At 42.1% G+C, this 14,479-nt stretch overlaps 1 protein-coding gene across 1 annotated transcript in view; it reads right to left on the minus strand.

Moving 5' to 3' along the window:
* The window catches only part of MPP7 (MAGUK p55 scaffold protein 7), a 295,481-nt gene extending 284,221 nt beyond the window's left edge, over window positions 1–11,260 (minus strand). The window contains exon 1 of the mRNA XM_049626949.1: window positions 11,181–11,260. The gene's annotated coding sequence lies outside the window, so the exon portion shown is untranslated. The remainder of the gene's footprint in view (window positions 1–11,180) is intronic.
* Between the last annotated feature and the right edge of the window lie 3,219 nt (window positions 11,261–14,479).

Genomic DNA, 14,479 nt, shown 5'->3' on the forward strand with positions numbered 1-14,479 from the left:
ACAACATCAAAAAAACTAATATGATTTAAAAATGGGCAGAGGACCCGAAGAGACATTTTCCCAAAGACAACATACAGATGGCCAATGGACACATGAAAAGCTGCTCAACATCATTAATTATCAGGGAAATGCTAATCAAAACCACAGTGAGGTATCACCTCACACCTGTCAGAATGGCTAGTATCGAAAAGATAAGTAAAAAGTTTCAGTGAAGAAATGGAAAAAAGAACACTCATGCACTGTTGAATGGGAATATAACTTGGCACAGCCCCTGTAGAAAACGGTATGGAGGTCTCCCAAAAAATTAAAAATAGAAATACCATACAGGGAGCCTGGGTGACTTGGTTAAGCATCTAACCTCAGCTCAGGTCATGATTTCATGGCCTGTGAGTTCGAGCCCCACATTGGGCTCCGTGCTGACAGCTCAGAGCCTGGAGCCTGCTTCGGATTCTGTGTCTCCCTCTCTCTCTGCCCCTCCCCCACTCATGCTCTGTCTCTCTGTCAAAAATAAACAAACATTAAAAAAAAAGTTACAAAAGTATAAAATAATGACACTCTTCTTACTTTAATGGTTATTTTTCTGAAGTGTTTTTGTTTATATAATGGATTATTTTTTAATGAGTTAATACTCCAAAATTTTTTTTGAATTCCTAATAGAGTAAATATTGTTAGATATAACTCACAGAAACAAAAGATCCTTCATAATTTTTCAGAGTGTGAAGTGTAGTGAAATAACACATTTGAAAACTGCCAAGCCCAAGGACTGGAGCCTAAGTCAAGGCTCCAATGTTCAAATGAACTTTCAGATACAGCCTTATTCTTTGATTTCCCTGTTGAACAAAACACCCAAAATCAAGAGTCCAACAAGAACCCAGTGACAGATGACCACTAATCACCACAGTTACAAGTCAAGGTCACAGAAAAGAGCAGCAGGGTGACTTCTGGGGTCCTACTAATGTTTTGTCTCCTCAATCTGAATGCTACTTAAACAAGTGCGTTTGGTTTGTGATAATTCAGTGAGCTGCACATATAGGACATATGCATATCCTAGTATATTCAATTTTCTAAGTGTAATATGCACTACACTTCCATTTTTTTTAAAAAAATTCACTCAGTTTAATGGGGCGCCTGGGTGGCTCAGTCGGATAAGCGTCCGACTTCGGCTCAGGTCATGATCTCATGGTCCGTGAGTTCGAGCCCCACATCGGGCTCTGTGCTGACAGCTCAGAGCCTGGAGCCTGTTTCAGATTCTGTGTCTCCCTCTCTCTCTGCCCCTTCCCTGCTCATGCTCTGTCTCTCTCTGTCTCAAAAATAAACGTCAAAAGAAAAATTAAAAAAAATTCACTCAGTTTAAGATAACCATTTCTGCTTTGTTTTTCCAAACACATGCTGGCTTTCAACTAAGCAGAGTCATTACACATAACTTACTTTGGAAAAGCCTCATAAAAATAATGGAAATATGTAACTTAAAAACCTCTATAACTTTTCAGGGTTAAGAGGTCCATATGCCAACCATGACAGTTACCTTACCAGAAAGAGAATTCTGTGTTTATTTCTCAAGTTTTCAAAACCAATGAAGCCAAGCAATTAAAAAAAAAAAAAAAAAAAAAGTACTTAAAAAATTAGAGCAGGGGCACCTGGCTGGCTCAGTCAGAGGAACATGCAATTCTCAATTTCAGGGTCTCAAGTTCAAGCCCCACAATGGGTGTAAAGATTACGTAGACTAAAAAAAAAACTTTAAAATGAAATAATAAAATATAGAGCATATAACCCAAAACAAAGTAAAATCAAAACCACTAAAAATAAATAAATCTCCCAATTAAAGGTGAAACTAAAGAGGAGTCTCCTTAAGTTATTACAGGATCAAGACACCACCATCTCTGCTACTCTTCAATGTGTCACCACAATTCCAGACCAGTGCGATAAAAGCAAGGAAATACAAAAGATAAGGTAATAAGAACTAGAAGGAAAAAAACAGTTGGCCATTATTTAAAGAATAAACTTCATAGAACATGGGAAAGAAATGCTAGTCATTAAGATACAATAAGATAGATTGCCCAATCAGTGCTAGTGAGGTAACCTGCCCGACCACAGTCATCTCCTAAAGGAAGCCAACCTGGCCATAACCAATCCACTTTTTGCTAGTATAGCTCCTTTCCAGAGCTCCTCTCTGTTTGCTAGATGGGTTACTGCCCAGTTCATGAATCGTTGAATAAAGTAAATAAGACCTTTAAAATTAACTCCATTGTGGGGCGCCTGGGTGGCTCAGTAAGTTAAGCGTCCGACTTCGGCTCAGGTCATGATCTCACAGTTCATAAGTTCGAGTCCCACATCGGGCTCTGTGCTGAGAGCTTAGAGCCTGGATCTTCAAATTCTATGTCTCCCTCCCTCTCTGCTCCTCCCCCGCTCATGCTCTCTCTCCTTCAAAAATAAATAAAAACATTTAAAAATTTACTCAGTTGAGTTTTGTTTTTTAATACATGGTTTAACCATTGTTACATATCACCAGAGGAGTTTCTACAAAAAAAAAAAAAAAAAAATACAACTGCTGGGTTTCTCCACTCTCTCTAGATTACAATTCAGTGGATACGGGGTAAATTGGGCATAGGTTTCTGAAAGCTACCTCGGTAATTCTACTGTAAAGTCAGGGATGAAAACCACCAGCTTAACTACATTTGAAAAGAATACAGGTGGGTCTCACACTCCCACATACATACCAATATCTATAAACAGGTTACAGTAATGAAAATGAAAATAAAACAAAAACCACTGTGGATGCAGAACAGGAAGAGACACTGTGAAAACATACCTTTGTTAACTAATAATGGAGAAATATTTCCTAAACAAACCCTAGATGGTGAAAAAACAGATCTAACTATAACAAAATTAAAGGTTCTATTCAATAAAGGATTTCAAAGAAGAAACTAGAATAAACGGTGGGGGGAAAAAAACCTAAGAGAAGATATTTGCACCATTTGAAATCCAACAGATTAACACCTAGAATATATACAAAATTCCTGTAAATTAGGGGAGAAAAGCAGGAAGAGGGCTATAGAAATCTAATAGAAAAAGAGGAAATTTTTTTAAAAAGGTGGGGGGGGGCGTGCCTGGGTGGCTCAGTCAGTTAAGCCACCGCTTTTGGCTCAAGTCATGATCTCACGGTTCATGGGTTCAAGCCCCCTGTAAGGCTTTGTGCTGACAGCTCAGAGTCTGGAGCATGCTTTGGAGTCTGTGTCTCCCTCTCTCTCTGCCCCTCCTCCACTCGCACTCTCTCAAAAATAAATAAACGTTAAAAAATAAAAAAAGAAAGAAAAAGAGGTGAAGAATATATAAATGCCAAATCACAAAAGGGGAAAGCCACACAGTAAGAAGCATATGATAGGATACTCAACTGCATCAGTAATCAGAGAATTCTAAATCACAATGATAATGTATCACTTTGTGCCCAGCTGGCTCCATCCGTTGCATCAGATTGTAAAAACTTAGGAGGTCAGAAAATACCAAGAATGTGGGAAGGACAGCTGGCAACCTTGTAAACTGGCACGGCCGTTCCAGATAATAATCTGGCAGAATTTAATGAAGTCATGCACAAGCCCAAGAGAGGGTCCTAGGTGGGGAGGGGGCGGGGAGGAGAAACAGGAATAGAATAGGAGACGAAGGGGGAATACATAGTGAAATGAACAGAGAGCCTTCACGTGGACCGATAACGACAGTGGGCCACCAAGGGAGCATTAATTAATGCAATTAATTAATTGCACACCTGACCTGGCAAGGGAGTCCCAGCCACGTGCGTTCCTTCATGGAACGAGTAAGTGCTAAATCCCCAACCCACCAGGTGCTGCACTTGGGCCCTGCCCTCACAGACTTTACGTTCTAGTGAAAGAAACAGTAAAAAGTCAACAGCTAACACTGTAAAAGAGGGTGACAAGTGCACGGAGGGAAGTAAAATGGGTGACTGTGACAGGAAGCATCAGGAATGAAGCTCGACCTTTCAGAGGCTTGCTCCACAGGGGCGGAATCTCAGAGACCTGCAGACAGAGAATTAACCAAGCAGGCAGCCAAAGGGGGAAGAATCTCCAAGAACTGCATTTGGGGGTCATCAAACATAGTCCCCATAATACCGGGGAGACTATTTCCTTTTTTTAATTTTTTTTTAAACTTTATTTATTTTGAGAGAGAGAGAGCACAAGCAGGGGAGGAGCAGAGAGCTAGGGAGAGAGACAATCCCAAGCAGGCTCCCCAATGTCAGCGCAGATCCCGATGTGGGGCTCAAACTCACAAACTTGAGATCATGACTTGAGCTGAAACCAAGGGTCAGACGCATACCGGCAAGACCATTTTCTAAAGAAGACTCTCGGGTACTTCCTGTAATTGAGCTCTCAGGAACAACCTTTAAAATTCTTGTTGTATAAAATGTGCACTTCAATGATTATTGTAAGAAACCAAAATATTTTGACCAAAGAAACCTTTTTAGGCGGAAAAAAAAAAACAAAACACTAATGTCTCTTCTATGTCGCTTAAAAATGTTTCTGGGGGCATCTGGTGGTTCAGTCAGTTAAGCATCCAACTTCGGCTCAGAGTTCAAGCCTGGCCTCAGGCTTTGTGTTGACAGCTCAGGGTCTGGAGCCTGCTTCAGATTCTGTGTCTCCCTCTTTCTCTGTCCCTCCCCCATTCACACTCTGTATCTCTCAAAAATTAGATTTTAAAAAAATGTTTCTGGAAAATTATTAGACTCACAAACGTTTCCTTCATTTGTTAGAAATGGAGTACTCAAATACCCTTGCCACAGCACATTGCTAGAAAATGAGGATAAATAGGAAAGTTTCTGTCCTTAAGGAGCATACTGCAACCTTCGAAGATTCAGGATTCTATTTATTTCATACCCTAACTGATTGTTTAGGATTAAAAGCCAACACTTACTGCATGTTTGCAATCTGGCAGGCACTGTTCTTTGAGCTTTCCATACATTTGAGTTCACTGAATACTCATACATTTGAGTTCACTGAATACTCAACACAATATGACACTATTATCGTTTCTACTCTAGAAAGGAAAAAAACAGGGGTGCCTAGGTAGCTCAGTTGGTTAAGCATCCGACTTCGGCTCAGGTCATGATCTTGCGGTTCGTGAGTTCCAGCCCTGTGTCAGGCTCTGTGCTGACAGCTCAGAGCCTGGAGCCTGCTTCAGATTCTGTGTCTCCCTCTTTCTGTGTTCCTCCCTAACTCACACTCTTGTCTTGTGCGTGCGCTCTCTCTCTCAAAAATAAAGAATAAAAAAAATTTTTTTTTAAAAAGGAAAAAACAGAGGGAAAAAAGGGGGGGCCTGAAGACAAAGAAGTAGTCGGTGACAGAGCAGGGATTCAAATCCAGATCTTTCAACCTTCAAAGCCTTTTTTCTTAACCACTACGCTTATATTCCACCTGGCATCTCCTCAGTGGTTTTCAAAGTGTGATCCCTGGGACAGCAGCATCACCATTACCTTGGAACTTATTAGAAAGGCACATTCTCAGGCCCCACCCCCAGACCCACTGAGTCAGAAACTGTAAGGGGTGCCTGGGTGGGTCAGTCGGTTAAGCGTCCTACTCTTGATTTTGGCTCAGGTCATGATCTCATGGTTCGTGGGATAGAGCCCCACGTCAGGCTCTGTGCTGACAGTGTGACTTGAGATTGTCTCCCTCCCTATCCCTCTCCAAGTAAATAAACATAGAAACAATAAGAATGGCTCCAGCTACCTAGGTTTTCACAAGCCCTCCAAGTGAGCTGGAGGCCCCTGAGGTTTGAGAACCACTGGTCTACAGTTTTCATGTTCAATGTATGCATGTTAAAAGGGAAATGATCACCATTTTGGAAATTTCAAAACTTAAACTTTTGATCCTATTTAAAATGACTCTACATAAGTCAAAATAATGTTCATTCATTTTCTCAAGACACAGTAACTCCTTCCCCAACCTGACAAAATGCCGAATCTGTACCCTGATTCAACTGCCTAAAAAAAGTCTACTCTGAGGAGACTTACTAGGAACTGGATTTTAAATTCCAAACACGAAAAAGAGCACAGAGATCCAAACAGAATCTTCAGAAGTTGAATCAGAAGCTATATTAGGAAGAGGACAAAAATGTTTTGAGTTATCAGCAGCAGAAGCTTGACAAATCTTGGTCCACAGCTCCATAATCCTTTTTATCTCTGGCTCCACTCCAGATTCTTACAACACCCCTCAACACACTTCCAATTGCCAAAAAAAGAAAAAATAACAACCTTCAGGAATATTTGCATTCTCAAGATTCAAAGTGCTTTAAATAAACACACATAGGCACCATCTCCCAAACACGTTTTTATCATGAGTCAAGCTAATGGGAGGTTTTCATCATGCATACTAGAGCAAAAGTGCTCGATAATCCCACCCCCTTACTGAGCCCGCCCTTTAAGGCATCCTACCTGACCCTTCTCTTTTCAAAGCAGTATCTAGACCAGGAGACTTCTTTCCTATCCCAACTCAAGTCCTCAGTTCAAGTAATAACAGCAGATTACTTAAATTTGTGTGTGTGTACTTAAATGTGCCTATTTCTATTGACTCCTTTTTTTTTTTTTAAGGGAGTGGAAGACAGTATCAGAAGTATATACAGATTCAAGCACCTACCATAACATGAGAACCGACTATATGCCTAGTAACTCTTGTAAGCTATTCACGTGCGTACTCAATTTTATGAAGTTCAGGATTCCACTTATTTTAAACATTAAAAACATAAATTTAGAGACTAAAGAGTTAACTAGCCCAAGTCTGTACCATGGGATAGCTATAAACCTGACTTAAGACGCATATTGACTTGATTCAAGTCAAAGATGCAGAGAGCTCTGGAAAGCCCACACTCAGGCAGTTTGTAATCTGCCAGCTTTCCACACCCACGCTCATCCAAGGGCTGGCAGCACTGGAGGAGCTAGCATCCTAGAAGGAATGATACCTATTTATCTTCCCCCTCCCAAAGCACCATCAAATCCCCTGAGAATCCCAGCTGGTTCCAAGAAACAAACTACCAAAGCCCTTCTCACCACACAGAGTTCATTGGAACTGAAACACACACGCACCAACCACCTACAGACCTTCCTGTTTAAGTTCTTATCCTGCCTTTTAAAAGTCCAATGCTGGGGCGCCTGGGTGGCTCAGTCGGTTAAGCGGCCGACTTCGGCTCAGGTCATGATCTCGCGGTCCGTGAGTGCGAGCCCCGAGTCGGGCTCTGTGCTGACAGCTCAGAGCCCGGAGCCTGTTTCAGATTCTATGTCTCCCTCTCTCTGACCCTCCCCTGTTCATGCTCTGTCTCTCTCTGTCTCAAAAATAAATAAATGTTATAAAAAAAAATTTTTTTTTTTTTAAAAAGTCCAATGCTTTCTGCAAAACATCTCCCAAAATGCAATCGTCCTAAACCGTCCTTCTCCAGTAACAATGCCATTTCTATATCTAAAACTGGCACCCCTTATGAAAGCAATAGGTAGGTTTTCTCAGCCCCCCTACTGTAACTAACAATCAGTAACAGCAATTAATCAGTAACAAGCCTGTTAGCTTCTACAATCAGAGGGAGAATACTCCCTTCTTTATAAGTGGAGTAAGCTGATAATAATGATCTCCTAAAAGAACAGATTATGGGAGCCTTCAAGAAAGAAAAACCAAAAGTGTTTTATGTGCCTGGGGAAAAAAAATTTATAACTTAAGAATTTGCTCATACTCAAGATTTGAATATTCTTGTTATATGTGCCCACTTTAATTCTACCACTACTTTTGAGGAAACAGTAATCAAAGAACAAAACAAAACTATGCTCAAATAGCTCCTAGTTCACATTAAGAGTTAAAACACAGCCATTAAAAAAAAAAAAAAAGTGCAAATGTAGGACCAAAAATCCACACTCTGGTGGTTTTTTGGTTCCTGGTTCCTGATCACAGGGAGAATCAGAGAGGTTTTTAGAAGTTATTTCTAAAATTACTAACAGTGTCCATCACTTTAAGCTGCTTTTTCCTTCCAAATAATCTCACTTAATAAAACTGACTTAAGTCACTCATTGCAATTATCTCTGAACTGCCATTACAACAGGAACAGTTACAGTACATTTGTATCTTTGTCAGTGAAATGCTTATAAGGAAAAAAAAAATCTGATTGAGCTCTATGAAGCAGCACCCAGTGCACCACCTAGTGGGAGTTGTGTAACATTGTAATTAATTATTCTTTTTTTTTTTTTTTTTTTTTTTTTTTTAAGGAAGAAACCCTAGATAAGAATACAACAAATACTATATATACAAACCGCCTAAATCTCTTTGGTTCCCACTTGGCAAGAGGGTTGTGTTCATAAGAAAAGACTCATTTTCTGTACAAACTAACAGGCTGATAAAGGTTTCTTAGTGGCAATTTTTGCTTGGGTGCCAAAAATTTTGACAGGAGACTAAAAATTAAGACATTACTGCAAAAACAAACAGAATCAGAGTTAGGCTGATAGGGCTTGTGTAAGGGATGTCTTATACCCTATAAGGAAAACTTATGTCAAAATGTACATGTTACATGCAACAGATACATCTCCCATGTAAAGGGACAACTTCATGGTTAGAACAGTTCCATTAATTCATAAGACATTTCCATGTTCCTGATGACTACTAAATTTAACATAACTGAGCAATTCTCCAAAGTTCCCCAGGCCTTGACATCATTCAAAAGGTTCCTCCCAACTATCCATCTAAGCCTGCTCTCCATTAACCCCCAAACTCCCTTGTGTTATTCTAATTAAGGAATGATTTTTACATTTTCAATTTTTCCACTAAATTTATAGTAAACCTTCTGCAAAAAGAAGTCATAAGTCAGGACCAAAACGCATCATGCTTCATTTTCCTCTGCCTTCTGCATGTGAATTGTTTTGGGTCAATTCAAAAAACAGTATTGGAGTCCACTGCTAAGCTACAGATGCAAACATAAATAAGATATGGTTCTCTAATTTGGAAAACCTCCCAAAATTTAAAATAGAGGTTTTTCACATAGCACCATGAGGAGTTTGTTTTGTTTAGCCTGTATGAGAAAGTGCCTTTCTGGTGTGATTTAAACTATCTTAGCAACCTCGAGGAGAAAGAAAAAACAAAACAAAAAAACCTAAGAGACAATATTCCTTTACTTGGAAATAAACGCCTCCATCTGTGATTCTTTTTTTTTTTTTTTAATTTTTTTTTCAACGTTTTTTATTTATTTTTGGGACAGAGAGAGACAGAGCATGAACGGGGGAGGGGCAGAGAGAGAGGGAGACACAGAATCGGAAACAGGCTCCAGGCTCCGAGCCAACAGCCCGGAGCCTGACGCGGGGCTCGAACTCACGGACCGCGAGATCGTGACCTGGCTGAAGTCGGACGCTTAACCGACTGCGCCACCCAGGCGCCCCTGTGATTCTTGTATCACATGATCAAATCAGTATGCAGACGCTTGCTTGATGGTGGGAACCTTAGTAGATCCTGGATTAAATCCATTACAGGTGTAAAATAAAGTAGGAGTCAGGTGACCTGGAAAAGACTTCTCTTCATCTCTAGGGCTTTCATTTGGGTACTTGTAAAATGGGCATGATATGCATTGCCTTCTGAATAGAAGGATTACAAAACTGATAGAGTCTATGAGAGTCTCATTAAAAGACCTAAATGGAAATACAGGTTATCTCCCATTTTTCACAAGTTCATGTACCACTACTTTGCTTTTATGAAAGACCTACTTAGCTAACCGAAAGAAATCCAACAGAGGATTCTCCCTTTTTTTAAATGTAAAAGCGAAAATAACGTTCAGTGTTTGTTTTGCACTGGCTGGTATAGAGGCAGGATGCACCCCAAGCATCAGAAGTGGCTCTGCCCAGCTCCTTCCCTGGGAACTACACTCAGCATCCAGCATCACGCTGCCGCAGCCTTGACCTGTGTCGAGCATCTGTGCTGTATCTTGACGTATTCTAAAGCATCCACTAGCAAAACGTGTCCTAAGGTATCAGAAAAGCCCAAGAGGTTTTTTTTTTTTTTTTTTGGGGGGGGGGTGCATCTGGAACACTAAAAATGTTTGCCATATAAATAGTAAGTGCTGCTTTGCTTTGCAGCACTTCAGCTTAGAAAAGGTTTCACGGGAACGCTGTTTTCAGAGAGCAGGGAAAACCTGTACTGGTTTGTAGAACTGGAGTGCACCTAGAGGGGGAGAACACTGCTCCAAGAGTTCTCACTGTGCCATTACCACCGACCATTACCCGGTGACCTTCACCATTTCACTTAATAGTGAATGGAAAAAGGTTATTAAGCAAGTCCGAGGTAATAACAATTCAAAATGCAATTCATATAATGAATAGCCTGGCTTCTATGCAAAGTATTACTGCATGAGTACCAAGCAGGTGCATCCCTAAACTCTAAACCCAGAGATGGTTTTTAGAGAAGCTTTTTTATTTGAATACCAATGTTTAAAAAATTACAAGAAAAAAGAATCCCAATTTGACAAAGTGACAGAAACAAGGTTCCACCCCCTCAAGCCTTTCAAACCTGCGCAGGCATTCCTCGTGAACATTCCTCCCCCTCACTCCCATCGCACCGTTCCCCACTTCAGCCCAGACAAAGGTGAGTCACACTGCTGGGTCTACTTGTCACTTCAGGAAAGTCCCCAAACAAGTTCACGTTAAAGACTTTTAATTTAAAAAATAATAAATAATAAGTAAACAGTGTTCATGTGTAAGTGGCACTGCAATGCGCCTGTCTTAGGAAATGTGTAATTAACAATACCCAAGACACCTTTCTCGCTTAAAAAAAAAAAGCCACTCAGCTAATCGCTACTTATCAGTAGATCCTTTTTCCTCGCGAGCCTGACTCTGACTCAACTCCGCAGCTTTTCTCCACCTGCGCGTCCTCGCGCCCTCCGTTGGGCCCAGCCGCCTCAGGCGAGTCCCCAAGGGGTCCCACCCGCCGCTGCCCCCCCCTCCCCTTCCCGGTCGCTCGCCCGACCCCGCCCCCACCTCCCCGCAAGGTGTCGCCGCCGCCGCGGGCTCCCGGGAGGAGGCGCTTCGAGGCTGGCGGGAGGCTCCGGGTGACGCGGCCCGGCTTGGCCCGGCCGCCGCCCGCGGGAACAGCAAGGGGAGCAGACCCCACAGCCTGTGCCGCACCGGTGCTCGGATAGGCGCCGCAGCCCCGGCGCCCCATTACCTGCTCCGGGCAGCCGCGGCCGGCGGGAGGCGCGATCGCTCTGGCCCCTGCAGCCCCGGGTCGGGAGACGAGGAGGCAGCGACCGCAGCCGCCGCAAAGGACAATCAGGAGCCAGCGGGCTCGGCACCGCCTCGGCGGGCGCAGAACGCACGAGCCCAGCGGGAGCCCGGCCCCCACCTTCAGCCCGGCGAGTAACCGACTTGGCCCCCTCCCTCGGAAGGGCGGGGCCACGGCTGGAGGGGCGGGCTGGGGCGGGACCGTAACGCCCGCGGGGCCGGAGCTCCTCAGACGCTTCGTAAGACGCGCCTGCTTATAGGCTGCGACGGAGGTAGGCGTCTCGGACTTGAAGACGGCCTCGACAGCAGAGCTCTCTCATTGGTCGGTAAGAGAAAACAAAGCAGAGGTCTGATTGGTGAGAGCTCTGTAGCTCCTCTCCCTCTCCCCTCAATCATCGGAAGCTCCGCCCCTACCCGCTCGGTTCCCAGGTGGCTGCCGAATGCGTTGTCTTACAGACCTGCAACGTCTCCGAAGCGAAGAAACCCGGATACCCAGGTTTCTTTGCCAGGTGCGAGAGATTCTTTGATGCCCGAATGAACTTGATGAGTAACAGCTAACCTTTAACGTGAATTTAGCTAGGATTTAGAGAGTTTTTCCCTGGGTATTTTTTAAGTACTTCATAAGATTCAAAGGGAAATTGTCCTAAGAGAAGGAAAGGCAAAAAAATGTTTTCGCTCCTGGCAAAATTATGCGTCACTTTTTTTTCGTTTTACCTGTGTATGAGGCATATATTACTTCTATAATTAGAAATAATTTTTAAATAGAAAGTGAGTAAAGTGCAAAGAATGGTAAAGCAAACCTTCGGGATATCCAAGAGACTAATTCTTTCACGGTAGAAAAAAATATATAGTAATACAGGCAACATATGATGGTCATCAAAACAATATGAACTGGTATCAGCCCCTTCTAAGAACTTTACAAGTATCACTAAGTATTACTGAGGCTCACCCATGCTCTTTCCTGAGTAAATAAATGCTACTTACACATAATGTAGAATGCATCACACTCTCAAAAGATTTATAGGACAACTCCCTGACAGGAAGAATTTAGAATCCAAAGGACAAAATAAATAAAGCACTAACAAAAACAAAAAACAAAAAAAGGAAGTATACGGAAAGAAATTCAGAAGATATAAATTGGAAAACTCAGCCACTGCAGGGAATTATAAGAAAGAAAGGGATGTGACAGAACTTCAAGATGTGACTTTAACTTTGAAAATTGAAAGTCGAGGGAGGAGGAGAGAGAGAATGATCAGTGACCTAGAGTTAAGGTAATCTGAGCTCTCAGACCAGAGTAGGCTGGCCCTGTGTTATTGTAGCCAGTTTAGAAGGGAATGAAGCACAACTCACCTGGGGACCATACTCCCTTAACTCTCTGGCTGCTTCCCTATTCTATTTGTTCTTCTTGTCATTTCCCATGAGGTTCAGAAATAGGCTGTTTGAAATAAAGCCTTTCCCCAACAACTCCATGAATTATACAGTAGTGAAAAAAAAATGGAAGCTGACAAAATTCAAACCCAAGGAAGGAAAGGAATGTTAAGGTAAACATGAACTTGAAAAGAAGGACAAGAAACTCAATACAAGGAATAGGGCACATCCCCTTTTTTCTCTTTTTTCCTGGGAATACGATAAAACTCTGGAGGGCAGTAACCTCATTACCTAACAATTTTTTATATCACCTTTGCAGTAAATGGAATCCTAAACAATAGTCTGAAAATAGATGTCCCAGTATACTCTAAGCAAGTAACTTACTGTTGAGATCTAATTATGTGTAAATATGTAAGGAAAAAAAAAAAAGAACTTAGCACTCACTGCCTACTATGACCAAATTGGCAAGAAAACTCTCCAAAAGTTTTCCCACAATAATGCCTGGCATTCCATTACTAACATTCTTTCTTTGGGATTAAGTAATTTATATCAAAAATTATTCTTTTATGGGGCACCTGGGTGGTTCAGTCTGTTGAGCCTCTGACTTCAGCTCAGGTCATGATCTCACAGTTCGTGAGTTCGAGCCCCACATCCGGCTTGCTGCTAGCCAGTCAGCACAGAGCCCACTTCGGACCTTTTGTCCCCTTCTCTCTCCGCCTCTTCCCCGCTTATGCGCTCTCTCTCTCTCTCTCTCTCAAAAAAAAAAATATATATATATATATATTATTTTATTCCTTTACTCAACAAACCTGTAATAATACTAATCATCAAATTCTAGTTCCTTCAGTGAACTGGTCACTCTACTAAGCATTGCCTTGAACAAGACAGAGTAGGAGCTATTTATCAGTAAAAGAAAGACAATGAACAAGTCAACAGATAAACTTACAGAAAGGGATAAAGGCAAAGAAGAAAACAGGTACCCAAGGGATGGAGGTGCTTCTTGAATTTGGGAAGGGAGAGAGAAATACTCTAAGATCTGAGCTGCCACTGAAATCAGAAAACACCAATCAGCTCTACAGAACCCGAGGGCAATGGCATTCCTGACAGAGGAAACAGCAAGAGCCAAGGTCCTGAAGAAGGAAGAAGAGTAATGTTGTAGGAAGAGAGAGAAGACCAGTGTGGTTAGACTGGCACAGGGAGGGAGTGATCCCAGACAGGTCAGAGAGGGAGGCAGGGCCTTGTAGGCAGTGGTAGGAAGTTTGTATTTTATCGTAGATTCCTGATAAGGTAACAGGATGTTGGAATAAAATCATGATTTTCTTTTCCCTTTTCAGAGTCACCAAAGAAGTGGACATTCATTCACCAAGCCAGTCTATCAGGCATAGATCTAGTAAGAACCTACTATTTTGCAGGGATAGGCTAGCTGTGGGGGTATAATGTTGAGTATGATACCAACCCAGGTGGATGTACAGACAAATTGTTACTGCACAAGTGGTTAGGAAATCAAGGGTGCTATGGGAACAGAATCCAGAAAGGGCCAAGGAGATCATCCTGAAAGAAATGAGGAATCACTGAATCAGTAGGGGGTCATCCCAGTGAAAGGCTACCAGGTTCTAGATCCAGGGAGCCACAACAAAGGAACATTGGGCCACAGTCCAGAAGAAGGAAATCTAAGGCAAAGCCTTAGAAAGCATTGCATAAAAAATCAACTTTCCCCACATCGCAAGTTTGCCTAGGATGGATGAGCCCAGAATGTGGAAACAAAAATCCAATTAGAAGCAGCATTCTGAAAGCATAAGAGCTGAGCAAAGCATGAGAAGAAACAGACTGTTGTTTCACATTATCTCCTTCGTTTCTTCAACACAAGTCATTAAC

The sequence above is a fragment of the Panthera uncia genome, chromosome B4 (genome assembly GCF_023721935.1).
Source record: "Panthera uncia isolate 11264 chromosome B4, Puncia_PCG_1.0, whole genome shotgun sequence".
NCBI classification, from domain to species: domain Eukaryota; kingdom Metazoa; phylum Chordata; class Mammalia; order Carnivora; family Felidae; genus Panthera; species Panthera uncia.